Source organism: Solanum pennellii, chromosome 10, assembly GCF_001406875.1.
Source record: "Solanum pennellii chromosome 10, SPENNV200".
Lineage (NCBI taxonomy): Eukaryota > Viridiplantae > Streptophyta > Magnoliopsida > Solanales > Solanaceae > Solanum > Solanum pennellii.
The window spans coordinates 63,153,410-63,160,538 of record NC_028646.1 but is presented as its reverse complement, the minus strand read 5'-3'; the positions used below and the strand labels follow the sequence as shown (position 1 = coordinate 63,160,538).

General features: G+C 34.1%; 1 pseudogene; it reads right to left on the bottom strand.

Annotated features, from left to right (window-relative positions):
• LOC107001472 overlaps nt 1-7,129 on the bottom strand; it is a 25,263-nt pseudogene that overhangs the window by 6,797 nt on the left and 11,337 nt on the right.

Sequence of the window (7,129 nt, the reverse complement as noted above, 5' to 3'; positions counted from 1 at the left end):
TTTTTTGAAAATATTTATCCGTATAAAACTGAAAGTGAGTCAACAAGTGAAAGACCTAAACGACCACGAGAAGAATCAATGGAAAATATTTTAACTAGTGAGGAACCTAGGCGAAGTACTCGACAACGAAAATCTGTTTCTTTCGGACCAGATTTTGTAGCACTATTGCATGAAAATGAGCCTCAAACATTTAAAGCAACTATGTCTTCGTCAGAATCAACTTATTGGAAAGAAGCAGTCAATAATGATATTAAATCAATTTTAAGCAATCACACTTGAGAATTGACTGATCTTCATCCAGGAAATAAACCTTTAGGATCAAAGTGGATCTTTAAAATGAAAATGAAACCTGATGGGACTATTGACAAATATAAGGCTAGACTGGTAGTCAAAGGGTACAGACAAAAGGAAGGTATGGACTACTTTGACACATACTCTCCAGTAACAAGGATAACATCAATTAGGATGTTAATAGCACTAGCAGAGATCTTAAAATCCACCAAATGGATGTAAAGACAGCCTTCTTAAATGGAGATTTAGAGGAAGAAATTTACATGGAACAACCTAAAGGGTTTATAGTTCTTGGTAAAGAAAAGAAAGTGTGCAGACTTGTGAAGTCACTTTATGGACTCAAGCAAGCACCCAAACAATGGCATGCTAAATTTGATCAAATAATGTTGGCAAATGGATTCAAGATTAACGAATGTGATAAATGTGTTTACATTAAAAACGTTATGAATCATGAAGTCATTGTTTGTTTGTATGTTGATGACATGTTAATAATGAGTAAAGAAATTGACGATATAAATGCTACTAAGCGCATGTTGTCCAGCAAGTTCGATATGAAAGACTTAGGAGTTGCTGATTTGATCTTAGGGGTCAGGATTATCAAAACTCCCCAGGGACTAGCATTATCTCAATCTCATTATATTGAAAAAGTATTGGATAAGTTCAATTACTTGAATTTCAATGTAGTCAAAACTCCAATTGATTTAAGTTGTACATTTAAAAAGAATGAAGGTCAAAGTGACTCTCAATTGGAATATGCCAGAGTGTTGGGAAGTTTGATGTATATTATGAATTGCACGCGACCAGATATAGCATGTGCTATTAGTAAACTGAGTCGGTACACTAGTAATCCGAATCAAACTCACTGGATGGCTATGAAACGTGTGTTGGGTTATCTAAAATGGACACAACATTATGCTTTGCATTATAATAAATATCCTGCTGTGATTGAAGGATATAGTGATGCAAATTGGATCACCGGGTCAAATGATGTAAAATCCACGAGTGGTTATGTATTCATACTTGGTGGAGGAGCTGTCTCTTGGAAATCTTCCAAACAGACATGTATTGCTCGCTCCACAATGGAATCTGAATTCATTGCTTTGGATAAGGCTGGTGAAGAAGCGGAATGGCTCCGGAATTTCCTAGAGGATATTCCATTCTGGCCCAAACCTGTTGGACCAATTTGCATACATTGCGATAGTCAAGCAGCAATAGGTAGGGCAGGGAGCGTTATGTACAACGGGAAGTCTCGTCATATACGACGTAGACATAACACCATAAGACAACTGCTCTCTAGTGGAATTATCACAATTGACTATGTAAAGTCAAGCGATAATGTGTCAGATCCACTAACGAAAGGCCTAGCGAGAGAGGCAGTTGAAAGATCATCTAAGGGAATGGGTTTACGGCTTAGGACAAGTCAGCATGACGGTAACTCTATCTAGCAGACTGGAGATCCCAAGAGCTAGATTCAAGGAGAAAAACAAAGTTGTGGCTGACGGTTCGACATTGTCAATTAACTCAATCCATTCTCATGATGAAGACAATGTTCAGGAAAAGGTTAAGACTTTAAGGCTTGTTAATGAGGTAATAAAGCTTAAAGTTTTTAATGATTTGCTAAGTTTGGTAGATTTGACCAAATAGTGTATCTACGAGATGACACGGTTAGAAATCACCTATGTGAGTGTGAAGTGGAAGCCGCTTCAAAGAGAATTTTATGTCAAAAGCCTATTCTCTATACACTCATGAAACCAGGAGGTGTTCATGGCTGAAACGAACACAACCGTAAGAATCATAAACAGTAAAGGGTTAATTGTGTGACATATGGTTGTCTAGGTATACACCAAAGTTCGACGGTTCAAAGATATCACATCTACCGATTGACCGAGTATATCCGACATATGTTCACTACGGAAAGTCCAAGGGGAAACCTACTTATCCAGATGCAATTAATCCTTGCTTGTAAAGTACACAATTGTCCGTGCATTCCTATGTTATAACTATTCCCCATCAATGTGGGGGATTGTTGGGTATGTAGCAAGAATTGATGGGAAATAGAGGGAAGGAGAGGAATTTGAAAAGTTTAGAACTTGAAAGGTTGGGAACTTGAAAAGTCCTCTAATGCTTTAATGTGAAAAAGGCAATAGTCCCTCATCGGTAATGGAAATGAAAATAGGAGAGATTAAATAAATAAACACTCCCATTAATTGTTAAAAGGGTTGGAAAGAGGGACCCCCCTCGCGCCGTCGTCATCGTCGCTCGCTTTGGCTTCGGCTTCGGCTTTGGCTTTTGCAAATGATCGATCGAGAGATAATTTTTTGGACAAATTTATTTTAATTATTTATTTAATCAATTAAATGGCCAAAAATTATTTTCAATTAATTAGTTGATAACAAAAGTTAACCGATGTTTTCAACTTTTTAGTTAACCCGACCCGACTCGGATCCGCGCGCGTGACCCATTTTAAATTCCGTTATATTTAAAAATTCCCGCCATGACTGTTCTGAAAGGTTGCAACTTTCAGGAACAGTCAATACCATTTGAAAGTTTGCAACCTTTCATTAATGGTCGTGTTAATTCTGAAAGGGTAGCAACCTTTCAGAATATATTCTTCTTGCCTATAAATACCATTCAGTCTTCAGAATATTTCCCTACGAATTTTCATATCTTCCTTCTTCTTAAAAAACACATATTTCTTCGTGTACTTTCCTGCTGTGGATTGATTCGCTGACAGTAGAGTTTTTGGTATCTATACTCTACTGATTAAGATCATTTTACCCTGGAAGGTTATATTCCAAATCAAACCTCGGATACTAGAGGGGAATAATTTCCTTAAGGGAACACTGTAAATACAGTGGACTTGATTTTCTTCCTAAATTATCAAAAAGAGTATTCCAGATTCTGGTAAGTTTTACAGATTCAATTATTTTTCTGTTCATCTTATTTACTGGTTCTAAAAATCTCAGTTACTTCGTGTTTCTGAATAATTTATTACAAGCAGTAATTTTTGATTTTCATAACACATATTGGCAACAGAAACTCCTTCAGGTGGTCTATAATGATATCAATAGATCCCAGTCCATCAATCTTAGGTAAATTGTAGTGAAATGACTTCCAAGTGAGGAAGTATATCAGTGCTTGTATACTCTGAATATCACCTAAGAAATCAACAACTGTCACTTGGTTTGACTCCGGAACTGATGCATCCACACTGTCATACATTGAGTAAACTAGAAGCCCTACATTAATGGTTGCGGTATCAAAATCTTCAAGGGCCTCTCTTGGTAGATTGATGAGATTTTCTCTCAAGAAGTTGAGCATTGTAATTCGATCCTTGAAAGCAACTTTCTCTTTGTGGTTATCCGTAATAGGACATAGCAGTTCCATGTGGTGTACAAGAGTCTCCAGAAATCCAGCTTTATAATCAGTAACATGCTCATTTGGATGAGATCCTGATTTTAGAGCTTGCAGGACATCAAAACATGATTGAAGAAAGTATGTTGACTTTGAGGATCTGTCTGAAATAAAATAGACAAAATTTCTCAATAACTTCAACTCTTTACAACCTCTTCTGTAATACAAATTCGAGAGTAAGTGCTTTGGGAAACGAGTATTTAGCTTTGATTTCCATTTTGGTCTTCCATATCTCTTCTTTCAACTTATTGAACACGAGTACAACATCGTTGGGACAGTTGATTCTTTCAAATTCAGCTGATGTTGGACTTTCTGTGTATCATCCGAGCATTCAGTTGTGAAGCTCTGCAACCTGAGAAACATATCAAGAAATTGAAAATCGATATAAAGGTCAGCATTGCATGCTTCATCTCGACGCCTAATCTCCATTCATGGACTATCTTTTCCAAACGAGAAATGTCAAAATATCTCCCTCTACACGAATTCTCATATGAGGAAGACATCACTCTGTTTTTTTTTACAAGTTTGTGCTAACAAATGAGTGAGATGGAATGTAATTAGGGAATTAATAGAAATAGGCGGAGGTTCGTGTGTTCGGACGACCTTATATTTGTATTAGAAAATTAACATATGAACTCCACACAAAATTGATTTAGAACTTGGAGCTCCTAACCTTGGCTCCGCCTAACCACCAAGTCAACTTATTACTAATTATTTGTCCCATCTGCTCCTACATATGTGAACACTCACATTAATTAATCACAGTTGACTTTTAGAATACTCATCTTCTACCATTTTATTGGATTGGGTTCCTCCTCCCTTATGAGAGGTCTTGATTCAAGCCTTTGCGTATGAAAGTGGGAGCGCTTTTTTTATCGTGAATAGGGTCTAGACTAATCAGGTTCTAATGTAGATACAAAATATCAAATGCGAAAATAAATAAATTTAAATTATTATTATTATTATTATTTCCTTTTTGCTCCTGACCGTAGTGATTCTTTTCATATTCTCAAATTAAATTGAATAATTAATAGGTAACACTAAACCCTAAAATATTTTTTTATGACTTGCGAATAGTATTCTTTTTTGGGCAACTTTCACAGATAGCAAATAAAAAATTCATATTTGTATGCTATAGCAAAGTTTGCATAATTGCACTTCATAGAAAACATAGAAACTGTATAATTCGCTATACATATACAGTTGAAGCAAATTGTATAAAACGAAGTGTATAAAACAAGAAAGAGAAAGACACTTCGACAAAGAACTATATAAAAACGAAGTGTATAAAACGAATTGTATTATCATAAGTGTATAGAACGATTATATACAATTTGAATTTGTATAAAATGAGAAAGAGAGAAAGACAAAAGAGACTTGACAAGGAACATTCAATTGAATCGAATTGTATAAAACGAGAAAGAGAGAAATTAGATACAATTTGAAAATTGTATAAAATGAGAAAGAGAGAAAGGCAAAAGAAACCGGGTAGGGGAGTATTTTTATTGTATAATTATAAGTGTATAGGACGAAAATATCTGTACTTGCATGTGTATATACAATTTTCTCACGCTTTATACAAATAGAAACGCAATTTATACATTTCGCTTCTGTTTGTATAAGTGAGAAAGGCGAGGGTGGCGAGCGAGATTTGGGAGAGTGGCGAGCGAGATATTTGGGAGAGAGGCGCCTGACAATTTTTTGCAAACGTTTGCTATGGAGCACAATTAAATTAAACCCTAGCTACTCTATTTATTTGAGGTTATTAATTTGCTATTATATACAATTTTCTTTTTTTAGTTGCTTTAAAATGTTCAATTGCTTTTTGACAACTCGGAAGAAAGTCATCTAGTTTATTATATTGTGCAAATTATCAATAACTTAATACAAGTAGGCTTTTCTTAGCTCACCTATGTTAAATGTTTATTTGGCTCTTCAAAGGTTCAGTAGACAGGCACATTTATATTGTATATAGTACAGGTAAATGCTTTGCGTTGGAGTTTAATTATTTATCGGCTACTACTAAGAAAATGTAAAATAAACATTGAAATTTTGTAGGACGTTCAATTTCAGTTAGAAGTGTTCGCATCTCAAATATCTCATAAGAGAAAATTGAAACAGAAGAATCAAGAGAGAAACAAATTTATATTCATATTAGGAAACTTATCTTCGCTTCATGCGATAAAATATTTATTCTATGAACTTATGATTTACTCTTTCCGCTTAAAAAAAATGACCTAGTTTAACTTGGAACGGAGTTTAAGAAAAGAAAGAACACTTTTTAATCTGGTGGTTCTAAATTAAAGTTATGTCAAATGTACCAAAATATTATTTAGTCTTGTGGTCTTAAACATGTCATGTGAAAAGTTAAAGTGTTGTAAAAAAAAAGGGGGTCTTTCCTTTTTAAATAGACGAAAAAAGAAACAGGATCATTCTTTTTCTAAACGGAAGGAGTAATTTTATCTAATAGCTTAATATTATAAACAATCTAACGTTATAATTTTGATTACTTTTTTTGTTCCAAAAGATTATTCAAGTATAAATTTATAATTTTTCTCATATGTTATTTCAAAACTTGATTTGAAAATTAAACCCAACCTATAATTATATTCAAAAGAAAGTAATTACAACAACACAGAAGTTGAAAACAAAAGTTCTAAATAACTCATACGGAGAAGGGCCTAAAATGCACTTCAACTATTAAATTGATACAAAACTGTTCTTCATCCACCTTTGGCCCCTGAAATATACCTGAGTCAACATTTTTGCTAAAAAATAACCTTATGTCTTACAGATCATATTCATAAAGTGGATGGAGGACAATATTGTACCAAATCCCATAGTTTAAGTGCATTTCAGGCGCTTTTCCTTTAAAATAATTTAAAATTACTTAACATATAAGCTCACGTGATTGACTTGATTTTGAATTTCACAATAAATTAAAAATAAAAGAAAAAGTTAGGTGTCTACTCTCTACAATTCCCCTTCCCACCGCCACCCCTTCACTTCCTATCTCTTCCTCTTTTTTTTTTTTGTATTTTGGATCGTGTCCGTCACTTTAAATTTTATTGTTTTTCAATTAATGACAAACAAGGGAGAGAAAAAAAATGGAAAATAACGATGCATTCATATAGAAATAGTTAGCTCAATTTTAAAAATTACTTAATTAAGTATGTACGAATATTGCATTTTTCTTTTGTGTGTACCCAAAATTCAAAATAAAAGAATTAAAATAAGGAAAAATTACTTAACTACACAACTTTACTTTACCTATTTCAATATTTCCCTGCTCTTTTATTAAAATTCAAAAATCCCCTTTTTACACCGAATGATACTTAACTGACTTTTTACGTTGGAACTCAAAAATAAACCTTTCCCATCCCTCAGATTTTCGCCCAAATTCCCCCTCCCTCCCTCCCCCCCC